Raw genomic sequence first — 12,847 nt, 5'->3', positions numbered from 1 at the left:
ATTAATTTTTAATTACACAATATACAATTAATTGATCATTCGAATTTTCACAAAAAAAAAATGGGAGATGATCCTATTCCGTATAAGACAACTCTTTGCCAATATTTAATGGGACAAAGACCACTATGTTTGGACAAAACTGATACGTCAAATGGTTTATGTATGTAGACTTTTTGACAAAAACCGAGACTCATGGAGAAAAGTAATAATTTGATGCATGTGGCAATTTGCAAAACCTTGAAACTCGTGATAGGAATCGGCTTAGGATGCATTAATGAGGTGAGATCCTATTAAAGTTTATATAGGAAATATTTTTGTGCACGTACATCACTTTATTTATTATTATTATTTAAGAAAATTGAGTTTTTATCATAAAATTAGTTTATTATATAAGAAGTAATTTAACTTTTTATAAATCTTTGCAAATGATCTATTTTCATCAACGTGAAACTTTTTTATCTTCATATTCTCACGTGTGGCTAATTTCCAAACCAAACACGTGAACAACACGAATTAGGTGACGTGGAGCACATGTAGCTATTGAGCTTCACACGTGGGCCAACCTACTCTGATATTATGAAAAGTTAGGGTTCCACTATAAAACTAATTAGTAATATGGGAATTAGTCTAACCTTTTATAAACCCTTGCAAGGTTTCTCCTTTCACCATTGTAAGACTCTTTTACCTTCAAATTCTTACAGTTACATTATTTTAAGTTTTGAAATATGTGTAGTGAATACCATTGTTATATTAGTTTAAATTTCAAAATATGTTTAGTGAATAGATGAAATTTAAAATCATTTAATGATACTAAGTAGGGTGGTGAATCATATTATCATTATTTGACGATGATGATTAAAAATACACCAAGTTAAAGTAAGGAATGTCAAGCTCTGGATTCGAATCGGTAGAAAAATAACCTCACTTGCTGCACGAATAAAAAGAAAAAGAAAATAGATAACTTTTATTTTATAAGAAAAACTAATGACAAAGGCTTAAATTTTTTGGAAGTAATATTATTCATACCATATTTTTGTACTACATTTTTATACCGTTTTAGGTGGTATACAACCACATCATTTGAATTAATCAGATTTTTAAATTTAGTTTATTATTTAATAAACTAATAATAAGAAAAATTAGTTAATTAAATGATGATTGTGATATACGAAGAGTCTTTCTCCTTCATTTTCTTGGGTTTTGCAAATTTTTCAAATGATGTGGATGTCCATATCAGAGGTGGTATAAAAAATATGGTATGAATATCATTACTCAAATTTTGACTGTGACTAAAATTTTATCCAACTATTATAACTTTTTTTTAACTAATAAAAATTTGACACAAAAATACTACATCGCTTTTTACTCGAGTTCAAGCTCATTTGCTCTGGTCGACTGTGTTCACATCCATTTGTCATCCATTAAAGCTTCACTCCAAGAGCTCCGGCCTCTTTTCTTGTCAAATATCATTCACAACATCATTTCATTCATGAAACACAGCACCCCACTTGTCCCTATTTCAATTCTTTATTTTCCTTGCTTTTCATGCAATTGCTTTGAAAAATTATGAATAAAAGGCAAAAGTGAGTCAAACCAAGATACAGAGAGGGAAAATGGCTTATCACCTGTGCTTTTCACCCTCTTCTCTCTTCCACAACCCCCAAACTCCCTCCCCCCCTCTCCCTTCTTCTTCCCCGACTAATTTCCAACTCGGAACTTCTGCAATTAACACTCAGACTCAGCTTTCCTTCACTGCAACTTCAGTCATGAACCTCTCTGCAAATACACCAGTTTCTTGGCAAGACCCAGTTGCAGAAGAAGTCCAGAACTTGAAATTGAAAATATTCAGAGCTCAGGTGGAAATTTCGGGTCTTTATCGAAAAGCTACAAGAACAATAGGTTTATATCAATACACGGATTTTCCTCAGGCACCTAGTGGTCCTAAGAAACAAACAAACAACGGATTCTTCCTTGCAGGGCGAATGACTCTAACACTTATATATAGTTTGCTCTGATACTATAACGAAATGCGAGATCCACTACAAAATTAATTGGTAAAAAGAAAAACTCACTGCAGTCTCACAAGTGTTTGTGAGGTTTAATTCTACAAAAAGAATATTACAAAACAAAAGAGACACAGTTACCGAAAAAAATCTCAATGCAAGCATATATTATGTCTTTGCCAAACTTGTGAATAAGATCGAACATGCAAATTACAAGGAAAATTGATTTTTACACTTCGATGACTACGTCCTCTTTTTTCGTAGCCTTAGATTTGAATAAATCAAAACACTAACAAACAAAATCAAGAGGAGGAGCGCATAAGAAAAAAAACATAGGAGTATGAAAATCACCAACCTTTCCAACGTAATAGTTCAAATGATTACGTCGTGGAATTTTTTTTTACAAAAATGCTACTCTTACCATATTTTTCATACAACATTTGTAGCACCTCTCTAATAGAAATGAGACCTACATATGTTGATAAGTCTGACCTCTATAAGAGAGGTGATACAAATGTGGTAAATCTAGCATTGCTCAAATTTTTATGCAAGGATAAAAGTGTGCGTTTGTTATCCTCGGTTATATTTATATTTTGTCCTTCTAGTTGATAAACCCTCAAATTATCTCTATTCAGCTTATCTGCAAATGAAAGAACTTTTCTTTTAAAAGCGTTTGCATCTAGTCCATGTTTATCAGTTCCCTGTTGTGTTGGGGTTTCATAAACGTGCTTTCGAAAAAATAATTAAGCAAATTTGAAGTTATCATTTTAGTTGTAGGCTTGTAGCATGATGCAATAAATTAGATCATAAAACTATTTCTTAAAAAATGACAAAGAACAATTACATGGCTTAAACTTCTGTACAAGATAGCATTGTATAACACAGATAAAGAGATATCCAAGTGATAATCTTTCCTTAAGATGTGTATTTTGTACCTTGGTACTCCGGGGGAAGGGTAGTTAGCATCTGGAGTTGTTTCAAAGCCCAAAGAGCTATTCTGCGTCTGCTTGCATTATACATCAATAGATGATTATAAATTTATTTGATCTCTATCTTTTCTATTATATCTTTAATCGTATGTATGATTTTTGTTTCCGTCATATGGTTTCTCTTTTGCTCTTTGAAAAAAAATTGATGAATGCCGAGTGGCAGCAAGTGCTTAGCTGATTTATGCGGAGCTTTGCATTGCGATGCTGTGATGAATACCAAGTCGAGCAAAACCAAATGCAATCCTGCATCTGTTGCACGGAATCACCACCTATGTGAGGTTGCTTTAAGGCACTATAATTGGTTGTATTGTTGATTCTTGTACGTTACCTTGTTTAATCCTTTTTACTTTTTCCCCTTTTATAATGTAGGGTCTTGCCAATAGCTGTTTTCCGATTAATCAAAGTCCTTCAGCCCGCCGTCTTAATGGTATTTCTTTTTGCTCTTGTTGATATAATTTCAGATAGGTTATTGTTTTTATACTTGTCCTTACACCTTGATTTGTTGGTAGAGTTTTTCTTGCACCAATTTTGTCATGCTCATACTTGCTCGGGGAAACGGAAGCTTTTTCCTAGAGGAGGAAAGGTAAGGTCTCAGTCTCTTATTGCAGTAGATTTTGCTATAAAGAATGAACTGTGCCATAGTTTCAATCTTCTGGCTTATTTTCCATTGCAGTTTTGCAAGGATTGTCTGTCATTTTTTATATCTGTATTTTTCCTTCTTTTTTTAAGATTTTTGCGTCACAAAAGTAGACCAAACGAACAAAAATGTACGAAAGTGAGCCAGCCAGGTGAATCAATGGATGACATTTACAACAATCTAAAAAGGGTGTTGATATTGACACACTCGTTTTTACCTCATACACTTTCTGTTAATTTCTATCATTTAATCTTTTTTTATACATTCGATCTGACAGATGGAAATTAAGAGGAGAGAGAAAGATAAAAGAGAAGTGTGGATAACACCACCCATGAACTGGAACAGCAGTCCCATGAACGTGGAGTTCACGAACAATAGAACACTTTCCTATGAGTTCGGGACAAGTAGTGTTCCGGCCACACTTTCTTAATCGCGGTAACCCAGCTAGAATATCCTGTTTACAAAAAGAACAAAAACAAATCATGGTAAGTGTCAGTATAGACAACCTGCTCGATCGGTAAAACCCATGCACAAATTACTACGCAAATAAGAGAAACAAGAAGTTCTGGAAAAGTGAGATCCTTAATTCATCTATATATGCTGAAGCGAAATTAAATTAGATATTCTACTCAATATTACAATCATAATCTTTTTAAGTGTTTATCTTCCATCAGCTCAACACTTTTGCACATGACAAGAATAGAATGATCATTTCATGTAACGAAGCACTCTCTCACATATGAAGAACGAATACCTGGCGAGTATCTTCATATTACTCTATCAGGAATATTGCGCGCATGCTAGTAGGCTCGTATCCAGTGTAAGATTGAGTGCTGTACTCGAAGTCCGAATCGGGACCGCTGGGGCAGTACACGCAAATATTCTCGGTGGTGGTGATGTGGGGACACCGATGACGCTTCGACATCACGATAATGGCGATGCCCGAAGCGGTTGGGACCGACTTGGCCCAGAGCTTGGGAAGAAGAGCCTCACGGTCTGACTCCTGTAGAGCCGCAATCATTTCGACCAGCTTCGGCGCACGTGAGATGCCGTACTTGCGGCACGCGGAGGTCTTGAGGGCGTTTAGGTAGACGTTTTGGCCTTTCCGGGAGAGGTCGACCATGGAGCTGACGATTTCGGTGATGACTCAAACGCGGGCCTCTTCTTCTGATAGTCCATGGGCCTCGAATCTGCCCCGACCTGGTCAGGGTTGCTGTCTCGCGGGCTCGGATACTGGCAGCACGGCAGTCGCCATGGGAGAGAATAGGGAGGGGAGGAAAAAAGGTTATGTCATCTCCGTCTGTCCGTCCAAGAAATTAATACTTTAATGAACAGTGCATGGCTATATTTTGTATCATCTTCAACCGAGGGTCAGAGGATCAAACATAGTCATGTGACAAAAAAACATCTCCAATCGAGAACCAAAGGGTCATAGGACCAAACATAATTTATTATTTAAATTTAAAAACTATAACAACTTAAATTTAAAAACTATCTATTATATTTGTCCCACATCGTTTGTGGGAGAGATTTAAGCAAGCAAAAGCTTGCATGTGTGGCACCCATTATATTTGTCCCACATCGTCCATGGGAGAGATTTGAGCAACCAAACATGCTTATAAAAGGAACATCCAAACACCCAACATTGAACTAATCAACTTTCTAGGCCTATAATTAAATATTTTTTTAAAAATTTTGGCCCAAAAAAAAAATTCAAATATAATGGCTAGTTGACGTTAGCTAGTTGTTGCATTCAAATTTCTGGCTCGCCCCGGGGTTGGCTGGCTGGGTTGGGCCAATTGGTTAGCCTTTTGGCCTTTTTTTGTTCAGTGGGGCCCACAAGCCCTTTGGCCTAATCCTCGGTTGGAGACGGTTTTCAGACTATTTTCGACCATCTGGACCCTTCGATTGGAGATGGTTTTATCTCAAAATTTTAAAAGCTAAACCCTAGGCATTTGTGTCAAAACCCCTCTTATTTTTAGTTCTTTTAATTTTGTTTAAATTGAAGAAAAAAATTAGTTTTAAATTAAGAAAGCTTTTTAATCCAGCTGTAAGCCTATAAGAAACTGCACACATGTTAAAATTTGAATAAAAGTATTACCGGCCAACGTGGTAATACCGTACCATTTAATAATTTCTCAGGTAAAACCAAAGTAAGCTAAAACATCCGCCACAAAATTTGCCTACCTAAAACAATATATATTTGAAAACTTGATAAAAAGCAATAAATATTGAAAATGAAAAATGGGTCATAATCATTGGTTTAGTTAGAATTGGTCTCATCAATGACAGATTCAGTTCCAAACCAATATTATTATATCAAAATACACGCAATCAAACAATAATATAAGTTCCTGTTACACAAACAGTATCTTAAGCATTATTCTCATCAGTGACAAATTCAGTTCCAAACCAATATTATTACATCAAAACACACGCAAGCAATCAATAATATAAGTTTCAGTTACACAAATAGAATCTTGGGCATTATTCCATTTCACAAAGGACAAATAAGAAACCAAGATCGATCAATGTTTGCAACTTCCCACAACACACAATGGACGGATTCTTCCTTGCAGGGCAAATGACTCAACATGTATATAGTCATCTCTGTTACTATAACGAAAGTCAAGATTCACCGTAAAATCAACTGGGACAAAAGAGAACTCAATGCAGTCTCACAAGTGCTGCAGTCTCACAAGTGCTTTTGAGGCTTGATTATGCAAAAAGGATGTTACAAAACAAAAGAAACATAGTTACTGAATAAAATCTCAATGCATGCATATTTTATGTCTTTGCCAGACTTCTATATAAGATTGGACAAGCAAATTGTAAGGGAAAATGATTTTTACACTCTAATGCACTATTTCCTCTTTTTCGTAGCCTAACAATTGAATAAATCAAAACACTAACGAACAAAAACAAGAGGAGCGTATAAGGAAAAAAAAAATAGGAGTGTGAAAATCACCAACTTTTTAACTTTCTAACGTAATAGTTCAAATGATTATGTTGTGGAATTTTTTTTTACAAAAATGCTACTTTTACCACATTTTCATAGCACATTTATACCACATCTCTAATAAAAATAAGACCTACATATGTCAATGGGCCATACCTCTATAAAAAAAGGTGGTACAAATGTGATACAAAAATTGTGGTAAATCTAGCATTAATCAAATTTTTATGTAAGGATAAAAGTGTGCGTACCTTCTACGAGAGTGAATACCGAAAAAACTTTCATGACACTCCATATTTTCTCTCTCATAATACAGGTGGATTTCAGGAATGTGTTGTACCTTTGGATGATCCATGCCTCCTCTTACGGACTCTATAAGTTGCATTGGAACGGAATACAGAATCAAGCGTTCTACGTTGGCAAGGAACTCAATGCCCTGTGGCAATGTCTTCAACCCCATGCAGTAATAAATGTCTAAGAACTGGAGATTTGGCATCGCCCCTTTCTCTATAGCTATACTATTCAATACCGGGAAGCAGGCCAACTCCAAATGCTTAAGGTTTATGAAGCCTGTAGAGAAACACAATTTTTCGCCAACATATGCATTAGATAGGGTAAGATGTTCAAGATTCGGCAATGCTTGAATGTGAGGTAGCACATCTTCTTCAAGTCTAGACCAATATAGATACATACGTGTCAGGTTATGGAGTGAACTAAACCAAAGAGGTACTTTTTCTAGTTTTCCGGTCAAATTAACCTTTTGAAGGTCTGGAGGAGGCGAACGTAGTGCATTAACTCGAAGAAACTCCTCTGCATCACTTGCCATTCAAGACAAATCGTGAAGGAGCTCTAACTTTTGAAGGGAGTCACAGAGGTCCATCTCGTCACTTGCTTTCACATTTGTAATACCGAGGCTTGTAAGTTGGGTCATATTCCTGATGCCTTTAATAAACTTTCCTTCTGATTCAACAGCTGACAAAACTTGCAGTCTCTGTAATTTACTTAGATCAGATGCTGCTTTTGTCCCATTGAGATATCTAAAGGCCGTAAAATCAAGAGTGTTACAATACATGATTAGATGGTGTAGGTTTACTAACTTGGAGATTGCTTTCGGAAGTGCCTTTATCTTACGGTCACGGATGTTCAAGGTTTGAAGGTTGCGAAGCCGTCCGATGGATTCTGGGAGCTCCTCAATTAAAGTTCCCTTCAAATTTAAATATCTTAAGTCGAACAAGTACACTAGTTCATCTGGAAATCTATCAATTGGGGCACCCTCCAGATCTAGAACTCTCAACAACTTGAATCCAGAAGGCAATTTCTTTAACGCGCCAAAGACAAGAAAGGAGCGAAGCTCTGACATACCTGTGCAAGAATTAATTTCTCTTTCAGTTGTTTGAATTGACAATCGGCGGATTTCAGCTTTATCTACTATTTCTCTGCCAGCACACGTAGCACCGAACTTTTCCTTTTTTGATATCGACAAAGCAAGCTCACGCACAAGATCATGCATCTTACATGCTCTTAGTCCTCCAGCTTCATTCTTTTCAACTTGTAGCATGCTACGAACAATAAGTTCCACAAGATAACCCTCTGCAACTTCTTCTGGTGTGACCCCATCAATTGGTTCAACAAACCCTTCAGCTATCCACAACCTGATCAACCTTTTTCTTTTGATGAGATAATCTTATGGGAAGAGGGCACGGTATAGGAAACATGGCTTCAACCGGTTGGGCAAATTGTTGAAACTAAGCAACAAGATGCTGCTCATTGGTTCCAGCATAGGATGGTTAGTCAAGTGCCAATTTAAGCTGTTATATACGCTTCTCCATTCCGATGATGACCTCTTGGAAGACATTAGACCGCCTAAAGTTACCACTGCCAGAGGTAGGCCTTCACACTTATCCACAAGTTTCCATGCTAAGGATTCAAGCTCTGGTGGACAAGATTTATTATCGTAAGTTGAGAATGCTTTCTTGCTAAAGAGCTCCCAAGCTTCATTGTTTCCCAAGGGTTCAATTTCAAGAGGACGACTTTCAACTTCAAAAGAATAGAAGGCTATGTCCTTCTTTCGAGTCGTAAGCATGATTCGACTTCCATGATACCTATTAAGAAGTGGTATCCTTATTTCTTGCCAAAGTTTAATATCCCACACGTCATCCAATACAACTAGGTACCTTTTAGACTTCAAGTATGTCGACAACATCTCTAACAATTCTTTATAACTCATGGAATTCAAATGTTCAGTCACCTCTTCCTTCCTTACTTGGTGGAACTGCTTGATCAGATTTTTGAATAAGTCTTCGATCACATAGGTTTGAGAAACAGTGATCCATGCATAACAGTCAAAATGTCGCTTTACATTTTCGTTGTTGAAGGTATTTGCAACAAGAGTTGTCTTGCCTGATCCTCCCATCCCAACCACAGACACAACCATTTCATTTTGCTCTCCATTCATCAACAATCCCATTAACTTTTGCTTCTGGACTTCAATCCCAATTAGTTCGTCTTCCATAATATAAAGAGAAGACTCCGCTTTGTTCTTCACCCATATGGGAACACCATCCGAACTTGTTCCTTCTATTGTAGAGACACCATATCTCTCATTCCTCTCTGGAATGGCTTTGATCTTTTCGTGATTTTCTGTAATTTGTTAGCTATTCGATGCCTATACCAAAGATTCCTTGGAATATAAATGGTTTTGTGGAGCCATTTTTCAAATTGAGTCGCACTTTGTTCGTCATATATGTAATACAGGAACTCATCAATGACAGTTTCCGCATCGGAGGTCAAATCTCTGACGTTTGTAACCCACGTTTTTTTTTTTTTTTTTTTGTCAAACTGTAACCCACGTTTTCACTCCTTCTGTTTGTGCTTCCTTGCCTTCAGCATCTATTAAGAAAGATTTCATGCTTATGAGCTCCAGCTTAAGCTCATCAACTTCATCACAAACTGCTGCTATGGAAGATGCTTCGTTCTCAAGAATGGCCGCAATTTTCCCAATCAATACTGATGCAGCTGACGCCATTTGGCCTTCGATACTTGGTATGCAATCTATCTACAGAATAGACAAGTTTCAAAACAACAGAAAAGGAAAAAAAGAACGCAATGGATAAATTTTTGTATTTTACAAACTATGTGCTTAGTTTCAAACGAAACCACAAGCCAAAAGAAATCAAGATCTAAATAAGGTACCCGAATTGTCTAGTAATCAAGAAACTTAAATCTGTTTTTAACTTTCATTCATTTTAACAAACAAAGGGCCAAACTTAGTCCGAAAACTACTTTCTCGAGTCTTTTTTTCCAAGAACACAGAATTAAAGAATTTGATTCAAGAACAAAAATCTATGGTTGAAAATTTTCGAACTCATTCAATCTAATTCTTCCACGAAATGTCATGGTTTTCTGTCAGTATTAAGGATAACAGACAGTTCCAATTCTTTGTAGGCGGCAGTTAACAAAAAGTTCCAATATTTTGGGTATAGCAGATTGAACTCTACACAAAGGCCGCATAATTTTTTGCACGACTTGTTAATTAGACATGGAACGACAGAAAAATTACAAGTTTTGGGTCAACACATTAATCACTGTTCTAAAAATCCCCACCGAGCGCTGCCTAGGCGTGTCCACCGACCCGATTAGTCCTAGACATTTGAAAATTAAAAAAGGGTGCTTAGGCCTACGTAGCATAGGTGCTGCTAGACCTGCCTAAGTCATGACTCTCACTTACACAAAAAATAGATAAATTTCATTTTACATTTTATTTTTTCAATAAATTGTAATAGATTTATTGAATACTATCTTGGATGAGCACTCATTATGACACAACCCAACCCGGAATGTCTACCTGGACAACAGAATGGAGCAATGCTAGCCAACACCTGGGAGGCGATGAAGCCATAAAGTAATGGTGAACCTCAAGTAACTAATTCTAGAGCACGCATGTGAGTAAGGTTGAACCTTTTCACACAAGTGATATCAGAGTATAAGTAAATTACAATAAAAAAGTAAGAACATTTATACTGAAAGGAGATATCCTCCTACATGTCAGCTCTTGCCAGCAATCATTGTCGTCACAAAGCTCTGCCACTAGATCCTAGAGGGGCGAAAAACAAGGGTGAGTAAGCCTATAAAATAAAGTTTTGAAAACCTTTTTGAAAACGTGTTTCCCAAAAATAATAATATTATGTAATATTGTATAGCAGCCAACAAATATCGTAAGTCGAAGAATACAGCGTACGTATACAAGTATACAATAGTCATCTCAAAGCGTAAGTCGCTGCTCAGTAATGTATGTAGACACACAAGTCTATTGCAAAGGTATTCTGATAATGGAACAAGCTAGGTGCAGATATTACATTCTAGTACTACATCATGGAAGCTAGTGCTAAGCGCATCATATAGGAGTCCAAAAATCTAACCTAGGGATAGGCTAACACCTACCTCTGGATCCGAAGCGAATGTAAATGGTGTAAGTGAAGATACATGTGAAGCCGGTCCTTGGCCCAAAACAATACAAATAACTAAAAGACACCGTGCAAACATGTAATAATGAGCAGATTAGATACAAGGATGTCATGCCATAGGTTTATGTTTACAAATAGTCATATAAACTTGAAGTGTATGAAAAGAGTATTTGTAAAGCTAAACATGGCATGTCATATCAATTATGCATAAACAGTTATTGAGGAAAACTATATATATATGGGTAATTCTAGAGAGACTAAATTTTTAATACAAATTTTGTAAACCAAATGATTTGGTTTTTTTATAATTGGATTATCACTTAAGTTTTGATTAACGTGCTTATTTTTTATTAGTGACACATCATTTGGTTTGGTTCGGAATTTGCAAATTTCTGAAAATCCCAAACCAAATCGAAAAAATCTTGATCCCAAACCGAAATTCTCAAAAAAATTCAAGATTCATATTAAACCAATCCCTAACCATTTGGTACAATATTCGGTTTGATTCGAATATAAGGAGGAGGAGAGAAAAATCAACTGGTCACGAACGTAAGGAGGAGGAGAGAAAATCCATCTTTACTGCATGTTGATTTGATTCGATTTATACAAAATTAAGAAGCACACAAAGCCTATCGCGCAATTGCTCGATCTTTTGAATTATTTTGTTCGGTAAACAAAACTAAACCCAAAACCCTAATTCTTCATTCCTGGTATTTTGAATGATAAATTAGATTGTGGAAAACGATTTTTTCTGTCATTGGCCAAGCGTGAGAACATTCTGAACAAGCGGGAAAACATATCGTCCGATAAATGGTAATAACACATGAGTTTCTAGAGAGTAAAGAGATCTGGAAGGTTTTTTTATCACCAAAAAAAAAATTAAATAAATAAATAAAACTAGGAGATATGCGGCAGAGAATGAGAGGTTTCTTACCCAGACAAGGATTGTCTGCCCTCCCACTTATGGTGCCTTTCTGTTTTGTGTGGTTACGGTGAAGTCACGTCAACATTTTATATTATTTTTTTATAGAAATAATAAGACAAAAATGAATAGTAATATAAAATGTTGACGTGGCTTAACCGTGACCACACAAACAGGAGGGCACCGAAAGTGGGAGTGCAGACAATCCTTGTCCTTCTTACCCTCCCCCTAACTTTGAAGTTTGAACGGTACAGTTTTTTCTTTCAGTTTTTATTATTTTTCATTTTATTTATTATGTATAATCTCTATTAATTAATGAAATCTTCTTTATCAACCAAAAGAGGGTGAGAAGATAACTTAGTCTTCTATCACACAAAAAAATGATGGGCAATAATGTAATTTCATAGGTCCAAATTTTATTGTTTTTTATTGAAACCTCACCTACAGGTGATGTTAAAATATCATAATATTTAAAATTAAAAAAAAAACCAAAATAAAAAACCTCCCACTCCTCCCACATTTTCTCTCTCTTTCTCTCCCTCTCATTCTCATTTTCTAAAAAAATGTGTTCATACACACAGGGTGCGTTTGTTGCACCGGACTATCTCGGACTGGATTAGCTTCAGGGACTAAGCTGGACTGGCTTAGACTAGATTAAGCTGGACTGATTTAGTGAAGCGTTTGGTGCAGTGTCGGACTAAAAAGAAGGATAATAACAAACTACAATATTTTATATTTTTTAATTCATATCTAATAATATTATATTAATTAATTCTATCTTTTTTTTCTTCTAATAATACTCTCCCTCTCTCTGGAAGCCTCCATCATTTTCTTCCTCGTTCTCTCCGTCCCACACTCTCCGTCCCTTTCCTCTTTT

General features: G+C 36.1%; 1 pseudogene; it reads right to left on the bottom strand.

Annotated features, from left to right (window-relative positions):
- Nucleotides 1-6,802: 6,802 nt before the first annotated feature.
- On the bottom strand, nt 6,803-9,610 carry LOC103433497 (disease resistance protein RPM1-like; annotated as a pseudogene).
- Nucleotides 9,611-12,847: the final 3,237 nt, after the last annotated feature.

The sequence above is a fragment of the Malus domestica genome, chromosome 06, assembly GCF_042453785.1.
Source record: "Malus domestica chromosome 06, GDT2T_hap1".
In the NCBI taxonomy this organism is placed as follows: Eukaryota; Viridiplantae; Streptophyta; class Magnoliopsida; order Rosales; family Rosaceae; genus Malus; species Malus domestica.
The sequence above is the reverse complement of the archived record's forward strand: the minus strand, read 5'-3'. Positions and strand labels throughout refer to the sequence as shown.